Here is a 12,564-nt window from a genome sequence, read left to right as displayed (position 1 = left end):
CTGTTCCAGCAGCTGAGGTGTGAAAACCAAGGGAGGAGAAACTGGTTCTGTAATTGGCAAGCCAATTCCAAAGTTATAATTTATAAATATTTGTAACTGTTTTGATCATTTTCCTTTTTAAATATAGTAAGACTCCACATGCTAGTGTAGTGAATCCATATTTTCTATAACAGCACATGCTTAACTTCTTAAAGTTCTATATCAGCATAGAAAGTTCATAGCCAATTGTACCAGCTGACTGTGTGGCAGCAGACTATGTGACTTTTTAGAATTACTACTAAGGCCTTGTCTACACTACAAGACTATTTCGAATCAACTTAGTTCGAATTTGTGGATTCGACCTTATGAAGTCGAATTTGTGTATCCATACTAAATACACTAATTCGAATTTCTGAGTCCACATTCACGGGGCCAGCGTCGACTTTGGAAGCGGTGCACTGTGGGAAGCTATCCCACAGTTCCCGCAGTCCCCGCTGCCCATTGGAATGCTGGGTAGAGCCCCCAATGCCTGCTGGGGGGAGAAATGTGTCGAGGGTGGTTTTGGGTAAGTGTCGTCATTGAATCGTCAATCACAACCTCCCTCCCTCCCTCCTTGAAAGCGCCTGCGGGCAATCTGTTCGTGCACTTTTCTGGTCAGTGACAGCGCGGACGCCACAGCACTGCAAGCATGGAGCCCGCTGCGATCATCGCCGTTTTCTCCTCCTCGCACTTTATCGTCCACCTCTTCCACAGTCAGCTGCTGAGAAATTGGGCTACTTTTCAATGGTGCTGCAAGCACTGGGGGACCATAGGGGACGTTTTACAAACATCAACGTCGGGTGGCCGGGCAAGGTTCATGATGCGTGTGTTTTCAGGAACTGTGGGCTGCTCAGACGCCTGAAGGAAGGTAGTTTCTTCCCGGACCACGAAATAACTGTTGTGGATGTGCAGATGCCTATAGTCATCCTCGGGGACCCAGCCTGCCCGCTAATGCACTTGCTCATGAAGCCCTATACAGGCGCCTGGGACAGTGACAAGGAACTCTTCAAATACCACCAGCGAGCAGCGTGACCTGTGACTGTTCAGTTTCTTTACAGAGAAGCTGAACCTGCCCCTGTTTCTTTACCCAGTTACTGTTGACTCTCCTCTTCGGTTACATACCCCGTTCACCCCGTTACCCCCACTTCCAGCACACATGTAAAAATAAAATACATGTCCCATTATTACTTAACAAAGGTTTCTTTATTCATGACTTTTCGTGAAAGGGTTGAAACTGGGACGCAGACTGTGCTGGGTAGGGTGTGCGGTGATGTAAAGACCGCCTCTAAACTCAAGGAATGACAGGCTCCTGCTCCTAGAGCGGTCCGCAGTGCCGGAATGCTTCTTTCAACAGAGCCTGCCATCCCTCTTTATGGAATTCTGTGTGCGGGCGGATATGTGACCTTGTGGTGGAGGAGGACGGATACAGATTCCTCAGCTGTGTGACTCTGCGGTCCAGGACAAGGACCGCTGTATAAGATCTGTAACCGCCCTCCCCCGCTGCAAAGTCACATCTCCCCCGCCCACACAGATCCTGGAAACCACCTCCCATACCGACCAGGGTGCCTACTGACTGCACCGTGTGTGTGACCCGCTGCTGATCCTGCCCCCGTGTCTGTACCCTGGGAAAGGTGACTGTCCTATGCAATTAACCACCCCCTTCCCCACGCCCCCCATTCAAACACAGTCTTCTTTGAAAAAACATAACGGAAACAGTAATTAACAGCAAAGCATTTTTATTAATTAAGTAGACAGTTAGGGGATGGGATTGGGATTGGGACTATTGTGAGTCTGGAAGTGAAGGACTTCAGCAAATGTAGGGTATGAGAGCTTTTGGGTACCTGAGCACTGTGCTGTGGTGCAGTGACAGTATTCACGTCCCCGGCCGCCCCTCCTCCTGATTATTTTCGGTAAGGGGGGTATGGGACTTTGTGGCACAGGAAGTGCGGTTGCAGATACACTGCAGGGTGTCTCTGTCCTCCTGCGGTCCTGCAGAACATCCACAAGGCGCCTGAGCGTGTCCATTTGCTCCCTCACTCGTCCAAGCAGCGTTTCAGTCGCCTGCTTGTCTTCCTCACGCCACCTCTCCTCCCGTTCGCTGTGTGAGCGCTGGCACAGAGAGACGGTCTCCCTCCACTGGCTCTGCTGGTCCGCCTCTGCTAGGTAGCAGCCCATACGTTCCTCGAACATCTTGTCCCTTGTCTTTTTCTTTCGCCGCCTAATCTTTGCCAGCCTCTGCGAGGGGGATGCTGTGGCAGGTCTGGAGACAGTGGAAGCTGTGAGATGGGAAACAGGGAATGAATTCCTTGCAAAGATACATTTTTGCGAACAATTAACTGAGTGTAGGCTGTCTCTGTGAATTCTGGGTTGAGACCCCTGTGCCTGCTGGGGCACAAATAATTTTCGCGGTGGATTCTGGGTAAATGTCGCCAGTCATTCCTTCCTCCGGGAAAGCAACGGCAGACAATCATTTCAAGCCCGTTTTCCCAGAATTGCCCTGGCATACGCCATAGCGTGGCAACCATGGACACTGTTTTGCCTTTTGTGTATGTCACCGTATGTGTACTAGATGCCGCTGACAGAGGCGGTCCAGCAGCGCTACACAGCAGCATGCTTTTGCTTTTGCATGACAGCAGAGATGGTTACCAGCCATATTGTACCATCTACCATACCATAAATTGGTAATAAGATGGTAATAAGATGGGCATGGTTACCTGTCCTTTTGCACTGCACCATTTGGTGTTGTCATAAGTGCCCCTGGCCGAGCAGCCAGGGGCGCAAAAGCAAAAATTGGGAATGACTCCCTGAGTCAATCCCTCCTTTTTGGTATCTAAAAATAGAATCAGTCCTGCCTAGATTATGGGCAAGTGTACTAGAGAACCACTGTATCATAGAACCAGAGAGCACAGCTGCTCTGTGTCCGATCCTGCATAAATTTGGAGCTGTATGCTATTCACAGAGGGTGCTCCTGCAACAACACCACCTGTTCATTCCGGCCTTCCCACAGCCTTCCTGGGCTACCATACCATTGTCCCACCACTTGTGTGATGAAGTAATAAAGAATGCAGGAATAAGACACAGTGACTTGTTTGTGAGAAATGAGTCGAAGGAAGCCTCCAGCTGCAATGATAGTCCAGGCAGGACATTAATTACTGTGGATGAAGGAGCCCATCATCCCTCTGCTAGTCCAGGGGCAATTCAATCTTTTCTTTACACAGGAAGGGTGGGGGCTGATGGAGCTCAGCCCCCTGTTGCAATGATGAGGACGGTTACCAGCCATACTGCACCATCTACCATGAAAAATTAGGGCCAGGTGCCCTTGATCGACCTCACAGATGCTAGTACGCATGGTTACCAGTCCTTTTGCACTGCCCCATGTGCCAATAGGCTGATGATGAGGACAGATACCAGTCGTTTTGTACCATCAGCCATCCATAGCGTGGGGGGAGCAAGGATGTTGGTGTTGAGTGCTGTACCATCGCGTCTATCTGCAGCATTCAGTAAAGATAGGGTGACATGTAAAAGAGTCAACAGAGGATTGTTTTCACTTCTGGGGGTGGGTGGGGTGTGCGCGCAAATTGCCGAACTATGCCCTGACCCACCGCAGACACTGTGTTTGACCCTAGAAGCATTTGGAGCTCATCCAAGAATGCAAATACTTTTCGGAGACAGCAGGAACTGTGGGATACCTTGCGTCCTCATTCCCCCCTCCCTCCATGAGCGTCCATTATATTCTTTGGCTTTCCGTTACGCTCGTCACGCAGCTGCGTGCTGAGTCTGTGCTATGCCGTCTGTCCGTAGATTTTTTTAAAAATACTTTGGACCAGGCGTAAAATTACAATAATTGCCCTAATTAGATGCAGGAGTCTCCGAGCGAGATCACCCTGAGGACGGTCACTGAAGGAGATAGAGAGCGCATGCTGCGTGAAAGCTAGCACGAACCAGGGCCCGATGCAGCCATGCTCGGGGAGGCAGTGCTCCCTGAGTACCTCATGAAAGCCTTGCGCGGAAAAGTGTGCTACCACGGAGCACCCAATAAGGCAGCTCTCCCCAGGAACCTCCTGCTGATGCTTTTCGATTAACGCAAGGAGAGCTTCGTGGAGATCTCCAAGGATGATTTCTGTTCTATCCCCATATATAGAGAGCCCTCCTTTTCACACACTTAAGATTCCTGTTATATTAAGAATAAAAGTTAACATGGTTAAAGCACTTACCGACTGCTCCTTCCCCTGATTCAGGATCCGGGTTCATGGCCGGGGAGGGTTGGTAGGGGATCTCCGTGACGGTGATGAATAGATCCTGGCTGTCGGGGAAACCAGCGTTGTAAGCGCTCTCGCCTGCCTCGTCCTCCACAAACCCTTCCTCATCTTCCCCGTCCGCGAACATCGCCGAGGAACTGGCCGTCGACACTGTCCCATCATCAGAGTCCATGCTCACTGGTGGGGCAGTGGTGGCAGGCTCCGTAGCGTCCGTTTGCCGGTTTGATTTTTTGGTAGCCTTGTCTGGGGTCCTTTATTTTCACGCGGCACTGCGTTGCATCCCGGCTGTATCCTCTGTCTGTATCATGGCTTTGGAGACCTTCTCGTAGGTCTTTGCATTCCGTGTTTTGGAGCGCAGCTCCGAAAGCACAGACTCCTCGGCCCACACACCGATCAGATCAAAGAGTTCCCAGTCAGTCTATGCTGGGTCCCTCTTTCTATTCACAGATAACATGAACTCCTCTGCTGGAGAGCTCTGCATCGTGGCAGGTGCTGCGGAGCTCGCCCCGATGTCCAGCCAGAACGTCAGATTCAAAGTGCCCAGACAGGAAAATGAATTCAAATTTTCCCGGGTCATTTCCTGTGTGGCTGGTCAGAGAATCCAAGCTCCGACTGCTGTCCAGAGCGTCAACAGAGTGGTGCACTGTGGGATAGCTCCCGGAGCTACTAAGTTCGATTTGCATCCACACCTAGCCTAATTCGAGCTAGTCATGTCGAATTTAGCGTTACTCCACCTGTCGGGGTGGAGTACCGAATTCGAACTAAAGAGCCCTCTAGTTCGAATTAAATGGCTTCCTGGTGTGGACGGTTGAGCGGTTAGTTCGAATTAACGCTGCTAAATTCGAATTAAAGTCCTAGTGTAGACCAGGCCTCAGGGTCCATAATGGGAGATGATGGTTGACTCTTGTGAGCTGCCTACAAACCCAATATGGTGGTGCTCAGTGTAGTTTCTAGGAACTGCAGGTTCGATTCTTCTCTGGCCTATGCTGGTTTTACATGAGTGTAACTCCATGGGCGTCAGTGGAGTTAATCCTGATTTGTCAGAATAAGTGAGAAGAGAATCGGGTCTTAAAAGGGAAGGATGGATGCAAAGAAGCCGTTGTCTGAGAAAGATCACTAGACTGAGGTGGGCAAGGAATGGGGAGAGAGCTGAATTGTAAACAGGGGACCTTTTGATGTAAGGAAGCTACAGCTATAAGGGCGGCAGTGATGGTATATGGAAAATGTTCATCATCTCCCTGAACAGATTGTTTTGATTGTTCCTCTCTGCCTTAAAAATGGAGGCTTGGTTTACTGTTTCTTCCTTTCACAGCTCTAATCCCTCTCTGCAGCTTTCCCTCATTTCCTTATTTGTGCCTCTTGCTTCACCTACGCCAACCTTCTGTCCTTGTCCCTTTGCTGAACTGAGGATCACCATCAACGCCTCTTCCCATGTTGTTGTCATGTGGTTGTTGGAGGGGCAGCTTCTGGAACAGAGTTTTTGTTCTTGTATTTTGCTTTGCTGGAGGCAGATATGCAGAGGAACCGTCTAACCTCACAGCTTCAGGCTGCTCCAACTCTGCAGGAGGAATGCGATAGGGGAAAATAATATCACTGCTCAGTCACAGTATGCAACATATGATAGGCTGTCCTAATACATAGCTGCAAGGACGGATGTAGACTGGGAAATAATTTTAAAGTTTCTTAATCTCACTATAAGAAAACCATTCTATTCTGTCATATGGTGTTAGGGTTGCCAGCTTTCTAATTGCACAAAACTGAACACTCCTGCCCCGCCACTTCTCTGAGGCCATGCACCTGCTTGCTCCCTCCTCCCTCCCTCTGTCACTCGCTCTGCCCCCACCCTCACTCACTTTCATGGGGCTGGGGCAGGGGGTTGGGATTGGGGATGCGGGCTCTGGGATGTGGCCAGGGATGAAGGGTTTGGGATGTGGGAGAGGGGTCCGGGTTGGGACAGGGAGTTAGGATGTGTGTGTGGGGGGGTGAGAACTCTGGCTGGGGGTGCAGGATCTGGGGTGGGGCTGAGGATGAGGGGTTTAGGGTGCAGGTGGTGCTCCGGGCTGGGGCCAAGAGGTTTGGAGTGTGCTCGGGGGAGAGTGTGGGATCTGGGTTGAGACTGGGGATGGGGAGTTTGGAGGGAAGGAGGAGGCTTAGGGCTGGGGCAGGCGGTTGGGGTGCTGGGTCCCAAGGGCGCTTACCACGGCTCCCAGGCCTTTTGCTCTTGTTGAGCATCCTGTAGGTTTTCTTGAGCAAGGGCTAGAGTGTCTTTGAGGATATTTTGCAAGTTGGTTACAAAGTCCAAAATGTTAGTTCCTAGAGAAGATGTAACCCCCTCCCATTGCTGCTTCACCAACTGTAGTGGCCCCTTAACTTTGTGGCCATAAACCGAGATCAAAGGGTGAAAACCCCAAATGAGGATGTGGTACAGCTCTGTAGGCAAAGAGCAACTGCTGCAACGCTAGATCCCAATCATTGAAGTGCTCATTCATGAATTTACGTATCATGGTCCCCAAAGTCCCATTAAACTTCTCCACTAGACCATTTGTTTGATGGTGGTAAGGGGTCACAACCAAGTGGTTCACCCCATGAGCTTCCCAAAGACTTTTCATGATCCCTGCCAGGAAGTTGGTTCCCGTATTTGTAAGGATGTCGGCGGGCCAACCTACCCTGGCAAAAATATCTGCCAATGCCCAGCTCACACTTCCAGCCATGGTGTTGCTTAGAGCTACTGCTTCCAGCTATTGGGTGGCAAAATCCATGAAGGTCAGTATGTACAGCTTTCCTCTGGGTATCAGTATGTACAGCTTTTCTCTGGGTGTTGTCTTAGGGAAAGGACCCAGAATATCCACAGTTACATGCTGAAATGGAACCTCAATTATGGGGAGTGGTTGGCACCCCTCACAAGACCTGACATAGGTAGAAAGGTCCTTGCCCATTCTCTCCCATTGGAATGACTTCCCCAAATGGTCCTATAGCATGGTCACTAGGTTTTTGGTCCTATATCATGGTCACTAGGATGATCATGGGCTAAGCTCAAGAGCTTTTCCCTTTACTTAGTTGGAACTACCAACTGTCTCTGGGGATGCCAGTCCTCCTTGTGTCCACCAGAAAGGATCTTCTACAATAAACCTGGACCTATTAGAAGAGCTGAGAGGTAGTGGGTCACTCGTGCCACAATCCAAGCTCCCTTGAGGCTCTAATCCACTTCCTGCTCTGCCTGGAACTGCAACCTTGATGCTGGAGACATTGGTTCCTCACTGGGTTGTGGACTTGGGCTTGGTCCTCCCAGAAGCGATGCAGGTGATGGGGGGTGTCGTCTTTGACTGTGAACCACTCTCTGCTGGTGCACTAAGTTGTATTTCAGGCTCTGGTTGAGCTTTTTGTGCCAGTTTAGCTGCTGCTGCAGGTGTAGGCTCTGTGGCGCCCTTTGGTGCTGGCTCCCCTGACTCTGGTGGGATTGCAAACACAGGCTCTGGTGCTGACTGGTCCACCAGTTCCAATCCTTGGGCTGGTTCTGGCTGGGTCCCAGGAACTGGATCTAAAACCGCTGCTATAGACTCTGGTCTGGGGTCTGGTTCCACCACCCCGGCTGGGTCCCTGGGCCTGTGGTATCAGGCGAGACAGACTGGGTCCTTGTAGGAGGCTCAGGAATGGAGTTAGGCATGGAGGCCTGTTTAGCCTGGCTGCGGGTGATCATCCCCACCCTTTTTGTTAGTCTCGCATGGTTGGCTAAGTCTTCTCCCAGCAGCATGGGGATGGGATAATCATCAAAGATTGCAAAAGTCTGCATTCCTAACCAGCCCTGGTACTGGACAGGCAACTTGGCTGTATGCAAGTTAAAAGAGTTGGCCTTAAAGGGTTGCATTGTCAGCTTGGGCCTCTGGGTTGATGAATTTGGGGTCCACCAAGGATTGGTGGATAGCTGACTCCTGTGTCGCTGCACACAGTAATCTTCCTCCTGCCCACACTCAGTTTCCCTTTGGTCTGGGGGTATTTGCAAGGCATCTGGGCCTGAAGGCTCTCAGTGGGATCCCGGGGTGATGAGTTGCTGTCAGCTGGTGCTCTTGGGGCAGTTGGCCTTCATATGCCCCAGCTCATTATATTTAAAACATTGTCCAGCTGACTGTGGGCTGAGGCAAGGTGGGTGGTAGGAGAGTAGGGTGGTGGGACAAGAGGGCATCTGGGGTCTCCCTGGCTATGTGGAGGGCTCCTCCTTGTGAGGTGGGGCCTGAGGCTGACCCCGATGGTGGGGTGTCATCTCGAATTGCCCCTTCTAGTATCCCCACCAACTGCTAATAGCTTTCTTCTTCTCCACCACTTCCAACCATTTGGCTCCAATCTCCCCAGCCTTGATTAAAGTTTTGGGCTTACCATCTAGGCTGTACCTTTTTATTTCCTCAGGAACACCCTCTAAGAACTGCTACATTTGTATTGGGAGAGACAGATCTTCCCGAGGTTTAACATTTGCTCCTGATATCCAGGCATCCCAATTTTTTACAATGTGGTAGGTGTGTCGGGAAAATGCCATGTCTGGTTTCCACCTTAGGGCTCTGAACTGCTGACAGGCATGCTCGGGTGTTAGCCCCATCCTAATTCTGCCCTTTTGTTTAAAAAGTTCTTACTCATTCATGTGTTCTTTAGGCATTTCAGCTGCCACCTCTGCTAAGGGTCCACTGAGATTTGGCCTCAGCGCCACCATATACAGGTCAGTAGGGATGTTGTACCCAAGGCAGGCCCTTTCAAAATTTTCTAAGAAGGCCTCTGTATCATCACCTCCCTTGTATGTGGGGAATTTCTTGAAATGGGGAGAGGTACTTGGAGGAGGACTACTAGGGCTACCTGGTTGACCCAGTTTAGCCCTTTCCAGCTCTAAGTGCTTCAGCTCTGTCTCTGCTCCTAAGCGCTTGGCCTCCATTTCTATCTGCAAGTGCTTCGCTTCTCTCCTCTCCTCCGCTTCCAAGCGATTCATGTCTAGGAAGAAATTCCTGTCTTCCACAGTTAGAACTCAGTCTGGGTTAAGGGCAGCCTTCCACCCTGGCACCTGGATCTTGGATTGGGGAGGGCTGACCATTCCTTTTGGGGGAATCTCCAGCCCCCATCCCCTCCCTGAATTTCTGTCATGGAGATGGATGTCTGGGCTTGATCTGGGTCTGTTTTCTCCGTGGCGTGCCACTTTGGGAAGACTGGTTGCTTTAGGGTTTCGGTGCCCGACTGCATCCGCATGCACAGGGCTGCCTTAATCTAGCCTAGCTATTTCATTGCCACAAAGCTTGAAAAGAAATGAAACTGCTTGTTGGACTTCCTGGCTTTGCAGGCTGAACCCTTTGCATGCCTGTTCCCCCTCAGGCAGCACAGAAAAGAAAGAAAGGAGGGGGAAACCTCCCTGGCTTTGCAGGCTGCCAAAAGGAAAAATGTGTGCTTTTAAAATCTTGAGATCTGTGCTTCTTGGTCAAAATGATCCCACCGCTCTGCCACCAAGCTCACAGATGCCTTGTTTATATGAGAAAAGTTGCAATAGTGTAACTGAACTGATTTAGCACTGATTTAGTTATTGGTGCAAACCCCGTAAATTACTGATATTCTAAATTTAATGTAAGTAAGGTTTAGTCCAGGGGGTTGCACTGGTAAAACTGGATGAATTATAAATTGATTTAATTACTCATAGACAGATGAATGGAGAGTTTGTTTGATTATGAGGGACAACATGGATAATAATAAGGTGGCAGGCTGGCTGCAGATAAGACCAGGCAACATTTGCCAGACACTTTTTTTGTTTATGCTGACAACATTGCCTTATCGAATGGCTGGAGCAAAGGATGTGGGAGAAGTCGGTTTCAGAGTTTGTGGTACTGTCATAAACAGATGGTTAAGGGTTAATGTCTCTTTTACCTGTAAAGGGTTAAAAAGCTCAGTAAACCTGGCTGACACCTGACCAGAGGACCAATAAGAGGACAAGATACTTTCAAATCTTGGTGGAGGGAAGTCTTTTGTTTGTGCTCTTTGTTTTGGGGGTTGTTCGCTTTTGGGACTAAAAGGGACCAGACATCAATCCAGGCTCTCCAAATCTTTCTGAATCAGTCTCTCATGTTTCAAACTTGTAAGTAATAGCCAGGCAAGGTGTGTTAGTCTTAATTTTGTTTTCTCAACTTGTAAATGTTCCTTTTTGCTGAGAGGATTTTACCTTTGTTTGCTGTAACTTTGAACCTAAGGCTAGTGGGGGTTCCTCTGGGCTATATAAATCTGATTACCCTGTAAAGTATTTTCCATCCTGATTTTAGAGATAATTTTTACCTTTCTTTCTTTAATTAAAAACTTTCTTTTTAAGAACCTGATTGATTTTTTCTTTGTGTTAAGATCCAAGGGGATTGGATCTGGATTCACCAGGAATTGGTGGGGGAAGGGAGGGGGGATGGTTAAATTCTCCTTGGGTTAAGATCCAAGGGGTTGGATCGGTGTTCACCAGGAACTTGGTGAACAAGCCTCTCAAGGCTGCCCAGGGAGGGGAAGGTTTTGAGGGGACAGAAAGTGATCCAGACATTGAAATTTCTGGATGGTGGCAGTGTTACCAGATCTAAGCTAGTAATTAAGCTTAGAAGTGTCCATGCAGGTCCCCACATCTGTACCCTAAATTTCAGAGTTGGGGAGGAACCTTGACAGGTACATACTCAGTTGCTGCATCCCATAGGAAGAACAAAGAGTTGGATGACCAGCTAGCTCAGTTATTCTGACATGATTGAGTGAGTTTGTCCACACGTGATGCAGAGCAAGCCATGTTTAAACTGTGTTTGGCTGAAAACAGACTATGAATAGGTTATAAACATAGCAAAATTGCTGTGTAGACAAACTCCCAGCTTCACACCTTTAAGTCAGTAGGCGTAATAGATTTTTTTCCTACTGGCAGTTTCATAGGAATCATGTATAAGAATGTTACCACAAATTTACCACGAAATCTCCCATATGGTAAATTCTCTACTTTGGTGTGCATTTAATACAAATACTGTAGCTTTATTTATTGGAAACAATTGCTCACGACAACTGATTAAACACTGGATAATCAAAAACATGTTTCAAATATTGGAACAAAATCACATGCTTATATTTTAATATATTTAAAGGTCCCCCAAGTTAACATTTTATCTTTTCAAATCCCAAAATTACAAACATACTGTGCAGGAGTGTACTGCCCCTTTACGGACCAGTCTGGCGCTCATAGAAAGAATAGTCTGAGTGCAATGAAAATTCCCTGTTCTGCCTTAGTGACCTATTTAAACAGAAAGAGGAAGCTGGGTTGGGGGACAGAGACTAGATGTTGCACTACTAGCAAGAGGTGTTGATGTCTCTCCAGCTTCCTGAGGGATGGCCTGATCAGACCCAGAGATTTTGTTTTGGGCTTTTAAGGTTTGGGAGTTCTGAACCTTAATCGTGAGGTAAGGGCCTTTTAAACTGTTTTCCAAGTGTTCCGTTCATGGGACTTAATTTAAAAGGGGGACATACTTATGTTCATTAGGGTATTCTGAGCAAGCACACTTGTCGGCACCTAAGTAGGATAAAGTTGGATGAGGTGTACCTGCAGTACCACACCTGGACATGAGGCAAGGCATTCTGTGGCTCACCTTGCTACGGTGGTCTAGTACTGTTCCCTTGGGAGCACCCTTCTGTCAAGAAGGGTCATGGATGACATCCTAGAAGCAACAGCAAGCAGATAATGATGGAAACCACCAGGTTCAGGAGGCACCATTTAACTCCTGCAAGAAGCACAGCTGGCAGAGCAGGAGTGGAACCAACAGCTCCAGGTAGAAATGGCCCTACTATTTTTATTCAGCGGACTTCTGGATTAGGAACCAGCCTGGATGGAATCTACCAGAGCCTCATTTTAACCAGTTATGACCCGGAGGCCTATTTGACCATGTTTGAGTGGATTGCGACTGCAATCAGCTAAGAGAGAAATTCCTGGGCAGTGCTACTGGTCCCGCTACCAATGCTGAGGTGTAAGCAGCTTCCAACGCTCTAGCTGAGGATAAAACCAAATCATATAAGGCACTGAAGACATCTGTAATGGACAGGTTGGCCTCTCCCCAGAAGCATATTGGCCTTGGTTTCAGGCAGAACCCTTTCCTATGTATATCCACCCACGCGTGATAGCCCAGTGACTCCAGGATCTGACTTCTCATTGACTAGCATTAGAAACCAAGAGTATGAGGAACTAATGTACTGGTATTGCTTAAGGACAATACTGTCTGTCCTCCAAGACACAAGCTTCTATCACAGCTGGGAAGATACGCAGATA

This window comes from Mauremys mutica, chromosome 3, assembly GCF_020497125.1.
Source record: "Mauremys mutica isolate MM-2020 ecotype Southern chromosome 3, ASM2049712v1, whole genome shotgun sequence".
Lineage (NCBI taxonomy): Eukaryota > Metazoa > Chordata > Testudines > Geoemydidae > Mauremys > Mauremys mutica.
This window is presented reverse-complemented; position numbering follows the sequence as displayed.